The sequence below is a fragment of the Branchiostoma floridae genome, chromosome 13 (assembly GCF_000003815.2).
Source record: "Branchiostoma floridae strain S238N-H82 chromosome 13, Bfl_VNyyK, whole genome shotgun sequence".
NCBI lineage: Eukaryota > Metazoa > Chordata > Leptocardii > Amphioxiformes > Branchiostomatidae > Branchiostoma > Branchiostoma floridae.
In genome coordinates this window covers 19,649,129-19,669,736 of record NC_049991.1, presented here as the reverse complement: position 1 = coordinate 19,669,736, position 20,608 = coordinate 19,649,129, and the positions used below count along the sequence as shown (strand labels likewise).

Sequence of the window (20,608 nt, the reverse complement as noted above, 5' to 3'; positions counted from 1 at the left end):
TCGGCCTACCGCAAAAAAAAATATGCCGGGAAAGGAATATACACCGGAAAGCTTGTATGGGCTAGGCGAAATCGGCGATTTCCGGTGTATATTCCTTTCCCGGCATATATTCCTTTCCCGGCATAACATTTCCAGTTAAAAATCGCGAATCGACCTACCGCAAAAAAAATATATGCCGGGAAAGGAATATACACCGGAAAGCTTGTACGGGCTAGGCGAAATCGGCGATTTCCGGTGTATATTCCTTTCCCGGCATATGCCCGGCATAATATTCCCGGTTAAAAATCGCGAATCCCCCCCCCCCCCTAAAAAAAAATTTTGCCAAAGTTCCCAGAGAGGCCGGTGAAGGAGGCAATGAATGCAGATATGCCAAAAATAGCAGTTCCAAGGTACAAATGTATTTGTGCCCAAATTGTACAAATGTATGTTGGCTGAACAAATGAATCTAAAAAAAAATCTTTCTCCCATCTTCCCTAGTTTATGGAGGAAACTGCATTCAGACGTCTTGCTGAACATCCTGCGTGAGCTTCATCAGCATGCAGGCTCGGGGCTCCCTGATTTACGCTTCATGACTCGTCGGCCTTTTCATTAAAAATTCAGCCCAATCACCTTGTTAACATGCCGAGGCATGTTCGGCGGAGAGAGTTTGTTAGCGCGGGGATGGAACGTGGCCACGCACGGGAAAGAGCGGGCAAACACCATACATCATCAGAGGACCGATTCCGCCGCGTGTCAGACGGAGCTGGTGGCTAAGTGGGAATACTCTCTACCAGCCGTGCCGGCCAAGTCAATTCAGTGGAGCTGGTAAAAAAAATACCTATTAGTAATAGTATCTATTCTCTAGACACATTGACGGGGTCTCGAAAAATCTTGAGATCTATTCAAAGAATCTTGAGAGACTTAAAAATAAATAAAAAGATCTCAAGTTGCTAATGAAAAATCTCAGGACTGAGCACAAAATCTCAAGATTTTTGAAAATAAATCTCAGGATTTTTCAATTTTTGATGAAGCGATCCGTTTATTATCAGAGAAGTTTTTCACAAAATACCAGATATCATGCATGGGAAGCAAGCAAACTCCATAAATCATCATGAGAACCGATTCTACCGTGTGTCAGACAAAGCTGGTCGCTTATAATATTGTGGGAACACTCGCCACCGGCCGTGCCGGCCAAGTCAATTCATTGGAGCTGGTCTGAAAATACCCAAATGCAGACATGGCCCTTATTCGGTCAGTAATGACCAGGCTGAAATCCTAATTGATATCAGCTCTACAGCTTCAAATCACAAAAGACACTGGACTGAGTCTAAAGTCTGCGGAAACAAGACCTTAGTGTAAAGGACTGTGCAACTTGGAGAGTCCTGACAGAGAGGAGCAAGGGGCCAGTCCCTTGCCTAAAAGCACTTAGGCAGGCTAAAGCTTTGGCTATGGGGAACAGTCCTATATACGACAATGACACGTGCACCCTTTGCCACATAGGGGAGATATGTGTACTAAGCTGACTCAGGTCTGTTGTAGAGTACGCCTAATGCAATTAGATTCCCATTGATATATTTAAAAACATGATATCCGTTCTTTTATCTCCACTGTAGCTGAAAAGCGAGAAGAACATCTTCAGTTAGTATGAATTTAAGTTTTATTTTGCATCTGTTAACTATATCTCTATAACATGTTTTTTTCTGTCCATAACTTTAAACCCTGTGTGGCAAAAATACGTAATAAGGGTCATCAATCAATCAATCAATCAATCATTTTTATAATTTAGACTCTAATAATCATTACTAATAGGTTTAAGGGACATCCTAGTCGACATGTCAAATGCATGGTTGACTTATCGGACAGAAAACCTTTCTCAACCAGGAGTCAAGACTTGTAATTAAAAGCAAATTTTAGAACTGAGATCTAGAGCAAGTGGGACATCCATTTAAGGCATGAAATGTCACTGCTCGCTAATTATAAACATCTCACCTTTCATTAGCACAGTGTAGAGGGATCAAGTAGCACCAAACAGCCATGCCATTTGGGTGATCAGCCATTTTGCTGTAGGGGTTACGTTGCTTGGTTTGCGATTTGTGGCCCAAGTTCGATCCCGGGTGTTTGCATGTTGTTTCTTTCTGTTTCTACTCCTTTCTTACTACAGTGTCCCAGAACATATTAAGCTGCATAACACCAATTCTCATAATTCCACCAGATGCCATATGATACCGCCATATGTATAACTTAGGAGAAAAAAATACATGATTCTAAAGAACGGCCCAAATACAAGGTCTAATAAATTGTAGAGACAACTCGAGAAGGGGGTTGCCCGAGATGATGGAGCAAGAGTCTATCTATATTATGTGGAATGAGCAAAATGATAGTAACCCTATAGAAGTTATACACACCTATAGAAACTCAAGTTACCTTACTGAAGATGGGAGTTCTCACACCTATTGGACTTCTAATAGCATTTTTCAAGGAAGAAAGACCCTGTGGCTTCCAGTGTCACTCCTCTTACATGAAGAGAAGAAGAATTAAAGTGATTTAAAGAGATGTACCAATACAGCATCAGTAATCCTGAGATATAAACAATTCAGATATAAATACTATATAATTATATGTGTTTTAGAAAATCCCGAGAAGGCCTTTGTAACAATATTTTTTTCTTATCATATGGTATTATGGCACCTGGTGGAATTATGAGAGTTGATGTTACTTCAGACTTTTGTCGATGAAGTAAGGATATACATAAGTCATGTACTTATTATATGAATGTCTAACCATCATTGATACATCTTGGTACATATATTTATGGCGAGCAAAACTACATTTGTACATTGAAATTGTCCTCCTCTTCTGAAAATTCCCTCTCAGACCTCTGACACCAGCCAGTTTAAGAGTGGGCCTTATGGCTGGCTTTTTCCTGTGCAACTAGACAAACCATCTATCATAAAACATATTCTTTTGTCTCCACTATAACTAAAAAGTGAGGAGAAGTTGGATTTATCTAATGATAGTTTCTTTTCAATTTGTTTTGTTGTGAGCTGTACTTAGCCTAGTATGGCCAAAAATGTCTTCAATCAATCATTAAAATTTTCCTCCTCTTCTGAAAATTCCCTCTCAGACCTCTGACACCTGCCAGTTTTAAAGTTATGAGCATGGCTGGCTGTTTCCTGTGGAAGTGTCTCGTGTGGCTTTGTGCCTTATGAAATGGGGGCTCGCCCGAGCCAGGAGCTCATTTATCCTTCCTCTCTTAGCACACGACTATCTGTCATAGTGTCAGAAAAACAAATTACCTCTCCCATCATCACACTATGGTAGATTCACAGTTTTCCCATCACTTATGCAGTACATCAGGCATTGCAACAGTTACTGTACCATCCCTGTCTTCATTCAGGGAGAAGGTGGCCCAGCTCAACTAATGGACAATCCCTTATTCCATCTGTCATACCAGCAACAGTAAAAACCACTTGTGGCCTCTGACCTGAACAAAAAGTGTGGCAGATTCGACGATGACACGCACTGATGCGACGATGTTGGCCACCTCAACCTGGGTAACATTAACAAAGGCATGGAGAGCTAACACTAGATTACCTTTATTTGCAAGTGTGTTACAAGCAAACAGTTGGATAAACAAAACATTTGAAGCTATGCTATCACAGTGACTGTAATATTGTTCACATGCCTCTTTTCTCTTTATTTTGGCTTTCGTTAAAAGTTCTATGGCCATATGTTAACATTTTCCATCCAGATTTCCAGGTAATGTTGCATCCCCAGAACACACATAAAGTGTGTCTCTAGCTTGAAATGTGGTGTGCTTTGTGAAATGGACCAGAAGCTACAGAGTGATGAAATTATATTGAATTATGATCGTAAGGTTGTATGATAGTTATGTTCTGGCTTTTGTTGAAGTTCTATAACCATATTTTGACATTTTCCATCCTGATTCCCAGGTAATATCATATCCACAGGACACCCGTAAAACATATGGCCACCTTGAAATGTGTTGTGCTTAGCAGCATAGAAAAAAGTAGTAAACCACACGACCCGAGGCTAGGGCTTCATGCTACCTTCAGCTCCCCTATCAAAATTCCGAGAGTGTTTGACTTGCGCTTTATATCATTTAGTCTCCTAGGGTCAGATTTAAGTTTTGAGCATTGACGGTGCTTTTTGCTCACATGGCTGTGACCACAATGATAATTCAGATTTAGGCCGCACCAATTCAATTTCTTGGTTCTCGGATTTTTTTCAGAAAAAGATATGGAGCGGCAGGTTGAAAAAAATTGAAATAGAATTGGCAAACTGTCTGGGTTAAAAGGGCTAATACAAAAGCATAAAGAATAACAAGTTTTCAAAATATAAGCAAATATCAAACACTATTAATGTACAGTGTAATGTTTCTCGAAAATCATGCAAAGTACAGTTTCTATGCATGTATTTTCATTCTTCATGAACGGAAAGTTTTACTGCAATGATAATACCCACATTTTATGCAGCTATTAAAGGCACTTTAAACATGATGATGATGATGATTAAAGGCACTTAGGCCAATCAGCTATACTGAAAAGTTGTTGAATGGCTTCATAGTAATTTGATATTGAAAACATGCAGAATGGAAGGTGTGGTAATGTTTTTTTCATCTTCCAAAAAATAGGAGCGGGCGAACCAAATAATCAAATTGGTGTGGCCTTACTCTCACACTGCAGTGGGCAACTCAGAAGGCCAGTAGTGCGGGCGACAGGTTGCAGGGCTCGAAATACTGGGGTTTTGTGCACCCAGGTGCACCCAAAATTGGAGCTGTGCACCCAATTTTTTTCTGTGGGTGCACAAGATGCACCCAGATATTTTCAAAGATGTCAGTATACTAAGTAAACACCATATTCTTCAATTTCTTGACATCTATGTGTTAGAAAGATAATGAAATGACTGTCATAGTACTTCCGATTTCTGAAGAGCTCCGTTCAAATTACTAATTTTAGTAGGTTTGCAATTAGGTTATTTTGATATTCTACAGTAACTTTATTTTGTGTGGTGCACCCAAAAATATTTAGGTGCACCCAATTCTCTATGTTGGGTGCACCAGTGCACCTATTCGCAAAAATGAATTTCTAGCCCTGGGTTGGGATATAAAACCACTACAGTCGGCCACACGAAATTAACTCTCTGGTTCTCTGTCAAGCATGAATCTCTTTAGTAAAATCCATCTATATATTTCTTTATTCATCAGTTTCACCAGGGTAAGAAAACCCCAGACTTAACAATTAAAATCAAATAGAATGAAAGGAAACGAAATTGGTGATTTGAAATGAAATTGGTGATTTATTAGATAACAACTATCTAGTTCCTAATTAGTACAAAACCAATTTGAAAGTAACTTAGTAACAACAAATACATAAGATCTTGTAACAAAGTATTGAGTAAATTAAGGATTTGATATTAGCATAATGTGACTTGAAGAGCTGGGAAGGAAACTTTATTCGAAAATAGTTATTTCAATTTCTGAAACTGTGTAACGTTAGTTCACCTTTATCCACGGGGTAACCTATATCCGTTGTGTTGCTAAACAGGGTATCCAGGGATATCAAGTGGATGGACGGTAGTTTGACATTGTACTTATGTCTACATTTTGTGTATTTTCAAAATACTGCACTTTGAAACAATCATCTGTCGACTTGATATCCCTAAATACATAGTTGTTAAAAAGAACGGATAAAGGTTACCCTACAGATTAAGGTGAACTGGTGTTACCAGCATACAGATTTCCTCTCAGAACCACACTGTTTTTAAGTTAAGCTTACAGATCATCATCATTTTCCAAAAAATAATTGAGAAAAAGGTGAACAGCCTTTAAGAGTGCTCTAAGCAAATCCAGTAGAATTTGCTTGTCTAAAAGTATATGCTTCATCCCTTTAGTGCTCTTTTCAGCGAACGTCTGAAATTGTATGAAAGTTTCCAGGCCACTTGATGACATTACGTTCGAAGCCTGCAGAATGTGATCTAATTTGCCACGTCTCTGTTGAGCAGAGTTTATGACTTTAATTCCCATTCTGGAACATCCATCACCAACAATCAGTCGCAGGTTAGGATGTACCGCGCATGAGGAATGTATACCCGGAGAGTCTGAAGTATGGGCGGTAAATAATAGCAGGCTAGTGTTGCATTGCTCCATGATGTTTAGCCTGAGAGTACGAGAGCTTTATTACACAAAGAATGATTTGTTGGGAAGGTGTATGCATGCACATGTGTGACGACTTTCAGACGTTGACGAATTCACCGTTTCTGTCTAAATTTTGTCGGCAATTTTGGTCAGGTTTGTCCCACAGAAGGATGAAGCGGGAGAAGAATCGGCGGGAGATTAGACCCTGTAAGTAAGGCCGCCAAATAAAATGTGTCTGCCCCGCGGAATTGCAATCTCCAGAAATATGCTATAAGCTGATAAGCAGTCCAATCCATAAATTTTCCCTTATCGGGATTGAACTGCCTTCAGCGGTGCCCATCTGCAGCAAGTGGATGGGAATACTGATGAAATGGGAGACGCCGAGGAGAACATAACGCTCGCCGTATCACCCCATCTCGGGAAATGAAACCCTGATGTACGTACCTCCCCGTGGCACGCCCTCGCCGCGCTCCCGCCTCGTGCTTTCTCGGGGTCCGATCGCTGGGAGTCTCTGAGCAAATAATCCGGAGTTCCCCACATCGACCTCCTGCCACCCCTTTTGCTCGTGCTGCTTGCTGCTCTTCCCGTTAGCGTGTAGCCTCCCACTGGAACCTCCTGTGGGGAGAGTAGTGAGGCTGTTAGGCTATTGATCGTCGGTGTTTGCGCTGGGAGATCTTATCGGCGGGTTGTCTGACCAGCAAGCAAAACCGCCATGTCCTGTAGGCGGACGCTTTTGTGCGATATCAAACCCAATAACAGGAGCACTGTGCTGTTTTTGACATGGCTTTGGCTCGTAGCATGCAATGCTCCCATTGACTTTCATGACTTACATGAATACAGAACATTAAATGTACAGTAAATGTATTTTGCAACTTTTACACTTGGGTTTGAACCTAGTATATATAGTCATTCCCCAAACAGGACTACATCATCATCTATTAAATATAGTTTTTTTGGTATTGACCTGAAGCAGGCAACAGTGATTTTTGAAAATTTGATCTGTGTATATACCCTTGTGTTTGAAGAAATTTTAGCATTGTTCTTTTATCAATAACATTGTTTTTTATGCTTCAGGTTTAGGGTTAGACCAGGCAAAGTTCACAGATGGATTGTTCTTGCTTAGTTTGCAGAAAAAAATCTCCTAGACCCAAGTTATCAGTTTAACTATGATTTTTGGAACAAGTTTCTGTCACATACATCCTTAGATTGTATCTGCATTTCATTCCCTATGGTTACCTTATTTGATATTACCACATTTGCTATATTACATGTACTAAGCACACGATTCATATAAAGTTGCTGAAACCTATTTGTCACCAATGCAACTTGTGCCAAAAGAGTCTATCAGTGACAGTAAAGAAGAAAGGCACTGACGTGTGGTAGCTTAATTGGCCAGTATGCACTGTGTTTGGAGTTCATGTTGTTAGAAAAACCTGGAACACCTTTGGAGTTCAGACTGTTTTTGCCTTGCCGCCAGGCAAGGCTTTACGCCAGCTTTTTTCCATGGATCAATGGACGGACCTTTTAACCCAGCCCTTCCAAAGCCCCTTCCAAAGGCCCTTTGTTATTTTGGGTATACAAACAGTTTTAGTAATACAGACAGAGACCAAACTGAAAACCATCATAATATAAGAAGAAACAACTCATGAATGGAAACAAAGAAAAATGATGTGCCATTCCACCCGAGGCAGACTTGCACCCGCCCAACCTTCTGCCAAGAAACGACACATCAAAGCAAACTGGAAATTATAAAGAGGACTAGAGAGTAGAAGGGGAACACCATAGTGAAGGACTGAGCACACACACTGAACATCTAACAGACAATCCACCAATAGCAAAGACAGACTGTAGCACCAAACAAAGACTACTACGACAAGGACTTCTAAAAACGTAGAACCAAAACTCCCGTCCGCACACTTGCCCATCTAACAGATTGGCACCACTCAGCCAAGAAACTTTCAGAACCAAGTCGAACAAACTCCATCTTGAGTTTAAACCTAAGAGCCTCCTTGATTAGAGACACCAGCTCAATGTGAAATACGAAATTATTGTCAAAGAGAGCCTGACACCTGGACCACCAAATCTTAGACCGAGCGACGGCCAAAATGTAGGTGCAGACATCTCTCTTACACTTCTTCAGGGTATACGACATAACACCATAGAGAGCGACCGCGCGAGAAACACGAAAACTAGAGACCACCCATCGCCTAATGAATCCTTCGACCCAAGTCCAGGTCAGGAGCACCTCGCCACAAGACCAGATGGCATGGGTAACGGTCTCCGTAGCTCTACAGTTTCTCCTCGGACAAAGAGGGGAAGGAGTTCTGTGCCAAATCGAACAAGTCAAGTAGTTGGTTTTGAGAGCCCCATGTGCGACCTTCCAGGAAAGCTCCTTTAGGTTATTCTCAAGGAGAGTGTTATGCACCGTTGAAAAAACAAGCGACCAATCAACACCCCGCTCTAAAAAACAAGCGGAAGGGGTATGAGAACGAGCTAAAATGGCAGCTTTGTACAAAGACTGCACGGTGCATATCTTGTCCCAAGTCTTCGAAGCAGAAGCATTAACAAATTCCAAGGTGAGCTTCCGCATCAAAGAATAGTGAGGTGGAGCCTCAGGAGAGTGGGGGGAACTGTTAGACCACGACGATGGTTCAAAACGACGGGCAAAAAAACCCAGCCAATATTTTGCCAACTGGACCCATGGAAGATCCGGCCGGTCAAGAATATTGGTAAACGGCCGACAATAAAAACAATTGGCCTTCACTCCAAAATCAATGAGATCCCATCCACCTTTGTCCAAAGGTAGCATAACTGTCTGTCTAGAGACCATTTCTGCACGAGAACTCCAGAAAAACTTAAAGACGGCTCTCGTAATGTCCTTGACGACTGACTCGGGAGGAGAAAATACAGGAGCAATATACCACAAAGTAGAGAAAGCAAGGTTATTAACGACGACAACCTTGCCAGCGAAGGATAAAGAGAAGCTGTCCCACTTTCGCAGAACCGCTTCAAACTTAGCTTGCCTCTCCCTCCAGTTGACTAAAGGCATATTAACACTTCCAAAAGTACCTCCCAATAAACGTATGGATACAGATGTCCATTTAAAATTCTTCGGACAATCGAGTCTTTTCCTCCAACTACCTAGCCAGAGACCCATACATTTGTCAAGATTTAAAAGAGACCCGGAACCTCTGTTATACATGTCAATAACAGCAAAGAGCCGGCGGATCGACTCATCGGTTGTAACAATAGCCGAGTTATCGTCCGCATACTGCGAGATCTTAACTTCACGGCCACCAGGCAACCTGAGGCCGTGAATCGCAGCGTCGGCCCTTACTGTAGCGGCAAATGGCTCCAAAGAAATTGCGTACAGCAGGGGTGACATAGGGCACCCCTGCCGAACACCTCTTGAGAGAGAAAAAGAAGATGATAGCGACCCATTGACGGAAACAGCACTGGTAATGTTGTGGTACAATATAGCAACCCATTTGCGAAAAACCGGGCCAAAACCCATCTTCGCAAGAGTCAAGTGAAGAAAATCAATATTCACTCTATCAAAGGCCTTGGCCTGATCCAGAGAAATGATCGCACAGTCAAAGTTATTCATATTAACATATGTAACGATATCTCTCATCAAAAGTAGGTTACATTGTATCGACCGGCCTGGTATACCGCATGTCTGGTCAGGACTGATGACCGAGGCGGCAACCATCTTAAGCCTATTGTTAAGAACCTTTGCAAGAATCTTATAATCGCAATTTAACAAAGAGATTGGGCGACGGTTCTTCGGGTCCAGAGGGTCCCCTTTTTTTGGAAGGAGAGTAATAACACCAAAACTCTGGCTCTGAGAGAGCTCGCCAGACGAAAAAACTTCCTCAAAAACTGAGAGGAGATCCCCGGCAATGACGTCCCAGAAAGCGACATAAAATTCCTTCGGGAGACCGTCACTGCCAGGGGACTTATTATTCTCCATACTGCGCAATGCAGCCCAAAGCTCATCCAATGAAAGAGGACCTTCTAATGAAGAGACTTCATCAGGATCCAAAGACCCTTCTAAATTGTTACAAAGGTTATTCGCCTCACACTTATCAATAGGCTCAGCACTAAAAAGGTCTTCATAAAATAGCTTAAAAACATCTAAAATCTCCTCGTCATCTTGGACAATACGTCCAGTAGAATCTCTGACCGAAGAAATGCGTCGCTGCCTACTTCGGGAAGAGGCCTGGCTTACAAAATACGAGGTACATTTTTCCCCCTCGACAAATTGCTTGACTCTGGACCGAACAAAAGCACCGCGAGCCTCCTCAGCGGACAACTCGGACAAGGAAGACTTAGTACATTCATACCTACGCAAGATGTCCGCCGAAGAGGCCCCGTCGTTCATCTTATTGGTGAGATCGACAAGTTCATTATTCAAGGTAAACATGGACTCCCGTCTCTCCCTAGCCAGTTCACAAGAAATTCTGATCAGGAGAGAGCGAGTTCTAGCCTTTACATCATCCCACCAGGCTCGCAAAGAAGGAAAACCTGGTTTCAAAGTCTTCCAATTGTTAAAAGCGAGTTTAAAATCATTTAAAACTTTGTCTCTTTTTAAAATCGATACATTACATTTCCACAAGCCAGGCTTCTTCTTCACATCCGGTAAAATTGACAAGGACACACAGTCATGGTCTGTAAAATATGCGGGTAAAAAACAGTAGTTTGAAACGACGAGGCATTTAGACGAATAAAATCGGTCCAGCCGACAGGCAATACCTTTGGTCGGCTGTCTCCAAGTGAAGACCTTTTTAGAAGGATTCTCATGTCTCCAAGAGTCATGCACATTAAAATCGGCGCAAATGTCTTTTAAAATGGTGGAACCGCCACTACCATGAGCCGGGTTCCCGCCCCTCTTATCAATATCAACATCTTCAACGCAGTTAAAATCACCGCACAAAATAAGGGGCTCAGCCCCCGACAGAAACTTATACAAATTTTTAAAAAATCCAGTACGCTCCGCAGAAATGTTAGGAGCATACATGTTACAAACTTTGAAATTACGCACACCATCGGACAAGACGACACAGACAACACGCCCACTATCGTCACAAGACTTTTTAACCACATCAAAATTGAAAGATGGAGAGAGTAAAATACCCACACCTCTAGATTGGGAGGAGCCCAATGCCCAAAACGCTTGGCCTCCCCATTCCTTCTCCCAGAGCACCGCTTCAGATGTTGACGAAACATGGCACTCTTGGAGGCAAACAACGTCAAATTTATGTTGACGGCAAAAGCCGAAAACCTGCCTCCTCTTCTGCGGACTACGGAGCCCACAGACATTGAGTGTAGCAATAAGAACCATGAGGCTACATAGAGAAGGAATGTCAAACAACATCGGAATGTGAGGAATTAGTGGTACAGATCATCAATTCCTTCCACACCAATTCGGTTAACAAATTGGGGGTGGACATTGTAGAGGTGCTTGAGACATAACATCGTGGTTTTAAAAAACCTCGAACAATTACCAACCTTACAAGGCACAACGTCCCCGGAGATGCCATGCGCCTTTGCAAGGTGGGATTTCAAAGACCTAAAACTATGCAAGAGTTCGTCACAACCATGAGAAATAAACTGGTTGCACACAAAGACAGCCTTATTCTTGTACAAGTCAGAGGAGATGACAATGGCTCTCGCCTTTGCTACCAAATCGGGACTTGGAGCCTGAGAGGCATCCGAAGTATCCTCATCAATGATGAGGCTTCTGGAGCCAACAGTAGAGTCAGACTCGTTACCGTCCACAGAACGAAGACTCTCCGAGGGAAACTCCTCGATAACAAGACTGGAGTCGGAATCCGGCTCCTTACGAATCTTTTTTCCTTTCGACAAAGTCTTTGCAGAGGCAGATCCCTCACTGGAATCGCCCCTACACCTTTTCCTGGAATCTTTGTCAGCAATATCAGAGTTGCCATCATGGCAGCTCTGACAAAGAAAGAGGCGATTATCGCTTTGACAAACTGGGCCCTCACAGAAAGCAAGGAGAGCAGATTCTGGAGTTATGTCTGCCTTGCACTGATGACAAGACACCACCTCCAGAGTGATTGTGTAATCCAACTCACAACCCTGACACATGTACCGACGAGTAACAGGTCGGATTGGACTGGCCGCCTTACGCCTCCTTCTCTGGGACCGGGCGCGAGGGGCCGGTACCGGAGCAGCAGATGTTGAGGGTACCTGCTCGCTAGAAGAGGAAGAAAGGCCAGGCTTGGCCAGAGAAGGAGCGGCCTCCGACAGCACGTCCTCAGACGGCTCAACCACCGCGACCGGAGAAAACTTGGTCAGAGAAGGAGCGGCCCCCGACAGCAAGTCCTCAGACGGCTCAACCACCGCGACCGGAGAAAACTTGGTCAGCGAAGGAGCGGCCTCCGACAGCACGTCCTCAGACGGCTCAACCACCGCGACCGGAGGAGAAGCCTCCGACTCCGCGACCGGAGAAGAAACATCCGACTTCACAGCCGAAGAAGTACCCGGGTCCACACTGCCAGGGTGACCTGGAGGCGAAACAGGATCAGATACACCAGACTCTGCGTCAGAAACATGGGCCAGTTCCGACCGATCAGGCTTATTTGCAGCCTGAGGAACCCCTCCATCATGGTGTTCACGGACCTGACTCACACCTGCCGGGAGCTCTTGGCTCTTAGCCCAACTGGCTCCCATCTTAATCCTGTTTGCGAAGGACAGGGGACAACGGCGAGCCGTATGTCCCTCTGCCCTGCAACTGAGGCACACAACATCGTTGGTACAATCCATGGCCAAATGCCCAATGGACTGGCATTTGTTGCAAAATGTTACTGCACAATTTGCCGACTCATGCCCTTCCTGGTTGCATCTCAAGCAGGTACGGGGCTGCCCCACATACCTAAAGAAAACCATCCTCCCGTCATACATTTTCCATGCTGATGGGATATTGCATCCCGGCTTTAAAACTACTTTGTATTGCCGGTTCCCATTTTTGATGGTCGGTCTGTCCCGGTATGTTACCATACGGGACGTGATGACGGCACAGTATTGATTTAACCAGTTCCTGACATAGTTGTCATCGAGCTCATACGGAATTCTTGTGGCCGTGACAATTATCTCCGCCGCCGCGTAAGATGACACATCCACGGCGTCTAAACCAGACAGTTTCCCCGCATACAATGTACGCTCGTGTACCGAGGAAAATGACACGTCGAATGAGTTTGGTCCCAGAGACTGAACAGCCTGAATGCTGCTCATGGGAGCCGAAACCTCGCTCAGCAAAGTAAACACTTGTTCATACGTTAACCGATCACGGTACACGGCAACTTTTATTGAAAGAGGACGCTTCATAATGCAGCTTTAACTAGAACCAAATAAAACTAAAAAGGAACCAAAATATGAGCAGACAGAGCTGCCAGAGACCCTGAAAAACACTACCTGTAAATCAGACAGCCTCCACGGGCAGCAAGGGTTGAAAACGTAACGTAACTGAAGGCGTGTAACCAAACTGACACGCTTAAAGAACAACCAAGTACGAACCAATAAACTAGGCAGCCTCTCCGGGCGCTACTGGTTCTCAAACTAAATTGCTAAATTTGCCAAGGAGCAAGCCCAAGTGGAAATTTCCACTCAGACAAAATGGACACCACTGTCTGTCTCAACCCTTGAAATGCAAAACAGAGCAGCGTCCTACAATGGATGACCTCTGCCCCCTCTCAGCCCAGTCTATATAATGGGCGGGGGACAGCAGAAACTACAATGCTGCAACTAGATTTTGCAGATGCGAAACAGGGCGAACGCCCCACAATGGATGAACCACCTCTGCCCCTCTCAGCCCAGTCAACGCAATGGGCGGGGGGGCAGAAGTAAACCACAATGCTGCAACTAGATTCTGCAGTTTTAGATCAACTCATTAAAGCCCAGAGTTCAACCGACTTGCAAACCATTAGATCAACTCAATAAGCCCAGAGTTCAACCGACTTTCAAACCAATAGATCAACTCATCAAAGCCCAGAGTTCGACCAACTTTCGAACCACATACGGGCAAAAACACATTGTCACAATGAAGTGATCAACGTGCCGAGTTTTATGGCTTAGTTAGACAATGGTACATTCCAGACGAGTATTAAAACGCTCTTCTAGACGCATGTTACTGTATGTGGTCCAGCGTAATAAATCTACGCTTTAACTCACCATGTTCATATAAATATATATCACAAATTGCATCAGAAGGAACTTAGTTTGTAATAAGAAATAATGCATATTCATTGTGGGTCAAAAAGTTTTACAAAACCTGTTTAATGTGCCAATAATTCATCTGACATAAATTATGATAATGAGGGGGAGGGGGGCGACATGTGGAACTCGGGATTTTTAAGCGTTGAATCTAGTCTAACTTACCAAAATAACATAAAATACGCGGCAAGGCACAGCTTTTTTTAAAAGATTTCTTGTTTGAATAAATTTTAAATCAATGTTCTCCCATGAAATCATTTATCTCTAGAATTACATGTAGCTTCACCTAAACGTATGTAAAAAGAATGAAGCCAAAGATCTAGACAGAGACTGAGGGGGGTAAGACAAAGAGAGCACTTCTTGCAAATAGAGGGGTAGAGAGAGAGAAAAAAAAGAAAATTAAAGAAAGAGAAAAAGATAGAAAAGACAGAGAGAGAGAGAGGGGGAAGAGAAGCAGTTCCATAGAAAAAAGGACCAGTACCCCTGAAAATCTTAGCGAGAGGTGGGATAGAATAGGGAGGAAGAGAGAGAGAGAAAGACAGAGAAAGAAAAGAGAGAGAGAAAGAGAAAGACAAAGAGGGAGAAAGAGAGAGAGACCCCATAGGAACCTTAGCCAAATCCCCTCATCATCACTGTGTAGCTGATATCGTGCCACCATCACCGTTACCCTTCCCAAACCGCAGGGTTAATAGCAGCAACAGTTTTTCATTTCCAAAGGTGCAAATTAACTGCAGGCTGCCCGGGGCTTTGCCAAATTTGATGTACATTTGCGGAGCCCTCCTCATATCAAGGCTAATGGAAAGATAGTAAAAGGTAGCGTCATCTTCAACAAGGAGAGGATGTCACAATTAGATGGAATTGTTACTGTGGACTTTTAACCCCGTTATGATCTACTCAAGTTGCTCTCCAAGAAATGAAATTTTTTAAGACTGACGGAGAACCTTTAGCATGATAGAGAGCATCTGACTTTCTCTGAGACATTGCATGTAAATCTTCCACTTCAGTATCTTTCCCCAAAGTATTCATTTGTTCAACTTATTTGGAATTCAGCTGTGAAAACTATAACTGCTCTACTTCCAAAGCTAATTTCATCAGACTAGTAGAACATAGGATATTAGAGTTTTCTTTAAATTTCATTTACACAACCAATACTCAGTCTCTAACCTGCTTACAGCAAAACAGATGAGATGAAAGATATTACTGGCAGTACAGAAGAAAACACTACTACAATATACTGCAACTGCTCTACTCTGGAAGTCGAGGGAAAGTGTATAGCTTTCAGGGGTAGATTCTAGGCTACTACTACTGTAACTGTATCTTTAAAATTCTATTCACATATGTTCAATGATTATTGAATAAATCCACTACGTGATTATAGCGATTCTTTGCTCATCAAATTTGAAAATAAGAACAATAACAATAGTGAAATGAACAAGTGAACTGATAATCGCAAAGGTAAGATACAAATCCAGTTGAAACAAAATAACATGTCATGCTAAATCAACATCATAACATAATATGCACATGGCTGGCATAGCAATATAGATAATCTTATCTTTAATGTGTAAAATTAAGTTAACAAGAATGCTGAAAATGCCACAATTAGCAGATTGTACAAGGGAGGGGCTGCCGGTAAGGAGTATGTTGCTTAACCCTCAAACACCCGAGTGGGGTCCATTTGGACCCCAGGCGTACATTTTCAAGTGCCATTTAAACATTTTTGATCTGACGAAAAAATCCTTCCGTGACTTTGTCAGTCAATATGTCTTATACCTTCTCCTAAGTTTTCACAAAGATTGGTACAATAATGTGGAAATTATAAAGAAAGTTTGTGTTCAGTCCCCCTGGGGTCCAAATGGACCCCAGCAAAAATGTGCAGTTTTTAAAACAAACTTTGGAGACTAACTCCCTAACCACTTACAGTATGACTACCAAACTTTCAGACAATACTAAGAATGTAAACCTAAATCATCACAAAAATTTCTGTGTCGTCAACATGTAATATGACGACATTATGACGTCATTTGCCTAATCAGGGCGGCCATCTTGGATTTTGACCAATGACGTCATGAAATTAGCATAAATTATAAATTTTTAGTCATGAAAAGTACATTGAATTTCATAGAATTTAATTGTTGTCAGAAAACAGGTGTAGTTTACCAAGAAAACCTTGTTTAAATTGAAATTGTCAAATTTTGTCAAAAATATGCCTGTTAGAATATGGTTGCCATGGCAACCCCCAAAATGATAAACTTACTTTATTGACCAAAAACTTTTGCAAACAATATTTTGTGATAAATTACCAAGTTTCGTAGCTTTAGCTCTAGCCATTCATGAGTTATACGACATAAATGTTGCTGAGGGCCTCAAAATTCCCCCATCTGGTCGGAATAGGCTTAGTGCAAAACGTGGTCCTTCTGAACTTTTGCATAAATTATGATAATGAGTTGGAATTAGCAACACCTTAACATCTCAAAATCTTTCTCTTACATTGACGAAGCAATGTATATACAATGATCACCGATAAGACATGGTACTGAGATTTTATGAACAAAACATTTTGGGGTCCGTTTGGACCCCACTCGGTCATTTTAGTCGCAAAAAAAGGTCGGGTGCTTGAGGGTTAATGTGTCTATTGGGTGTCCTAGTCTTAAATATATTAGGATAGAATGTTAAAAGAAGCAGTTGTTTCGTTTTTGCAGTCCTTAGGATGGGACATTAAGCCGTGGTCCACTGTTTATTGTGCTTGTCATAAAGAGCTAGGGGAACTTCCCTGGTACGGGAACTTCCCTGGTACAATGAACCTGTAAATACTGTACATAGCGTCTGTCCTCTCTGCCACGACCAGTGGAAGACTAGCTCTTCAGTGAGGTAAAACTGGATCGAGATCACTTTCTAATTCCTTCCCTTTTCATGCACATTGCACCATTTCCCCTGGGGGGATACACCTCCCAGCAAGGCCCCAAACATTACCTCATGCTCAGATGGAACGCCGGATGATTTGTCATATTTACAGCGGAATACATGTAATCTTCCGCAGCAATTTCAGCAAGGGCAGAGAGGGTGAGGTGGATTGGAAACCTGCCATCCTTAAAATGCTTTGACTTCAATGGTATTGACGGGACTCGAAAGTTTGCAAACTAAGGCAAATGAAAAAAAAAACTGAAGACATCAGAACACTTGGCTTCAGCACCAGGGACAGGCCTTGGAAACTATATAGGACCATTTTTATGCACATATTAGTTCTTGTATTCTAATTCCTTATTCTATATGTACTGCTTGTATGACATCCAAGAGAACAATTAATTCAGACAAAAACTTCCTGTTGGTTTAAAATTTGACTTACTTCTTCAATCAAATGCTTCAGTTTTGGCTTGGCTGGGACTATGGGTGGGTACCGGTACGGTACAGACAAGGCGAGAGCAAAGAATGAGACGCTGAAGGCATGTAGTCATATCTGTCTGTGAAAGCAGCTAATGGGAAAGTTTTGGTATCGGTTCATTGCACATCAATGTAAAAAATATGCCTAAAACATATCATAATGGATAACATACTATTAGGTTCAAACAATATGGTATTCCATTTCAAGAGATATTCTTCAAAGTGAATGTAGTCTATCAAAGCAGTAAATTGGAACATTTTGTTATCAGCAATTAGCATATCAATGTGAAACACGACGAAAAATAATACAAGGGGGAACAATATGATGGTATTCCTTTAAACAGATAGTCTCAAAAGTATTGATTCAATGGAACAAATAAATATCTTATTTCCCCCCAACTGCTATGTTATTATTACTGTATATGCTAAATACTGTTTTGATCAAATCCCTAATGCAAATGTATTCTAATAAACAGCATTGTGTTTTCTAGTCTATGCAAGCACCAAACAAAGACATAAGCCATAATTCCCTTCCTCCAGGGTACGAATAAATGTAACAATGTTTCAGTTCCTCTCATAGGAATGTTTATGATTTAGCACCACTGCATTTGTTTATGGATTAGTCTTATGGTATTTCTTTGAACAGATAGTCTGAAAAATATTGATTCAATGGAACAAATGAAATATCTTATATAACGCACGTCAACTGCTATGCTATTGTTATATGCTAATGCTGTTTTGATCCAGTCCCTAATGCAAATGTATTCTAATAAACAGCATTGTGTTTTCTAGTCTAAGCAAGCACCAAACAAAGACATAAGCCATAATTCCCTTCCTCAAGGGTACGAATATTAATGTAACATGTTAAAGTTACTCTCAGAGGAATGTGCATGATTTAGCACCACTACATTTGTTTATGGATTAGTCTTAATTCATAATCCCCCTCAGAAACACAGTTGATGAGTTACCAGAGGATGTGTCTCCTGTGACTGAATGAAATCATCATAAATCATATTATCAGGCTGCTGAAACTGTGCTGCATGGTATTGGTAGGAAAAATAATGACAATTTTTGTAGCAAATCTTCACTTTCAAGGCTCCTTTTCCTTGTTTTTACATTTGAGTCAAAGCCTACCACAATTAAGTGGTTCACAAAGTTCTCCGTATAAAACAATAGTTTAACATGGCAACATTCTGGAAGACTGCCTACTATCTTTCTGGTGGAATATGTACAGCCTGTTTTTACATCTTGGTTTTGCAACAGTCCCAAATCTTCACTTTAAAGGCTCTTTTAGCTTGTTTTTACATTTTAGCATTCAAGTCAAAGCCTGAGAGTCAATCATTTTAACTAGTGGTTTGCTGTAGTTTCTTGCATAAAACAATAGTTTCCGCTGCCGACATTCAGACTGCCTGCTGCCATTCTCAGTGGAATACTGGCTGGAACTACTGCTCCGTGCTGCAACAGTCACAAAGTTTTCATGACTGAAGTAAATTTTCTGATCCATACTGCCTCCTTGAGCCACTAAGTTCATTTGTTGTCCTCTCTCTATCACCTTGCTACCCTCCAAGTAAAGAAAGTAAAACATTCAGCTGCGTACAAACAGCTCTGCTAATACCCCTGTTACATTATCCACGATCTTTGGGCGTATCGATGGAAGATTGGCCATGTTTTGCCATGCGACAGAGGGTTGCACGTATTTGTCACATGAAACCATCCCTGTCACATATAAGCCATACTTTGTACCTTGTATAATTGTTGTGCAATAAAGTTATTATTATATGCGAGGCTCGGGCGATTGCCGCAGAATCGTCGTCCGATCGATTTTTGCCAAATGTGACAGAGGTATTACCAGTAATTTTCTAACCCGATGAAACTAATTATACCAGTGTGGTCTTACCTCAGCAAAGTTGGACACAGGACCTGAGAATTCTCAGCTTATTCCGTACCACAAAGTGGACAAACCTTCTTGAGCAGGTTTAGGATTACGCTCCCAACCAGCTAAACACATTGCTAACCAGTGATTTGATTTTTTAACCCAATGAAACTACTGATACCAGCATTGTCTTACTCCAGCAAAGTTCTACACAGGACCTGGATTCTAAGCTTACTCTGACCACAAAGTGGACAAATCTTCCCGAACAAGTTTAGGATTACTCTCACATTTCCCCTAATAGAAAAAGTTGATCCTGATTTACAACAGAAGCTAAATTAACTGTCAAACCAGTAAATGCCTCTTGATGGATCAATGAAAGGCAGAATTTTCCACAAACACAGCAGAAACGTGTCGTGATGTACGACCCATTAGGGAGGGCTTAGCACGAAGACTATACGACAAGGCGGGAACCCGAGTGTTTTATGTCCCGGAGACGCCATCTCGTTTTTGGGCGCTATCTATCCTAATAACGAACATGATTGTACATTTCCGCAACATTAATCGCGGCCATACCTCAGACAGAGCTGCAGAAGCAGGGTGGAAATTGAGGACTCTTACGGCTCTTCGCGGGAAAGGGCAGACCGCCAGGACAACCATTTATCCTCATTTGGCAAAAGCCTCTTCTGGATGGCAGACAAAATAAGAATCGCTTAGGAAATGGATGGGAAGACTCAAGTCCTGGCAGGGCCCTATAGGGAGGAATGGTCACATGAAGATCATACAGAATTGGGGAATTGTTGGAGCGTGTGCCTGGGAGGGGTTCTAGATAAAATGTTGTTTATGCTGCTGCAGGTTGTTTGTTTGTTTGTTTGAACCTTTGTTTATTCATGAAAGCTCAAATTGGCCTATGGGCCACTTTTCATTGAGGTCATGAGAGAATTTGTTTATTTTGTAAGGGCATGTTTTATACAATGGCTTTGCAG

At 42.0% G+C, this 20,608-nt stretch overlaps 1 protein-coding gene across 1 annotated transcript in view; it reads right to left on the bottom strand.

The window, feature by feature from the left end:
- The window catches only part of LOC118429172 (leucine-rich repeat-containing protein 4B-like), a 46,092-nt gene extending 25,820 nt beyond the window's left edge, over nt 1-20,272 (bottom strand). Inside the window, exons 1-2 of the mRNA XM_035839617.1 lie at nt 20,199-20,272; nt 6,581-6,751 (exon numbers count right to left, since the gene is read on the bottom strand). The gene's annotated coding sequence lies outside the window, so the exon portion shown is untranslated. The remainder of the gene's footprint in view (nt 1-6,580; nt 6,752-20,198) is intronic.
- Between the last annotated feature and the right edge of the window lie 336 nt (nt 20,273-20,608).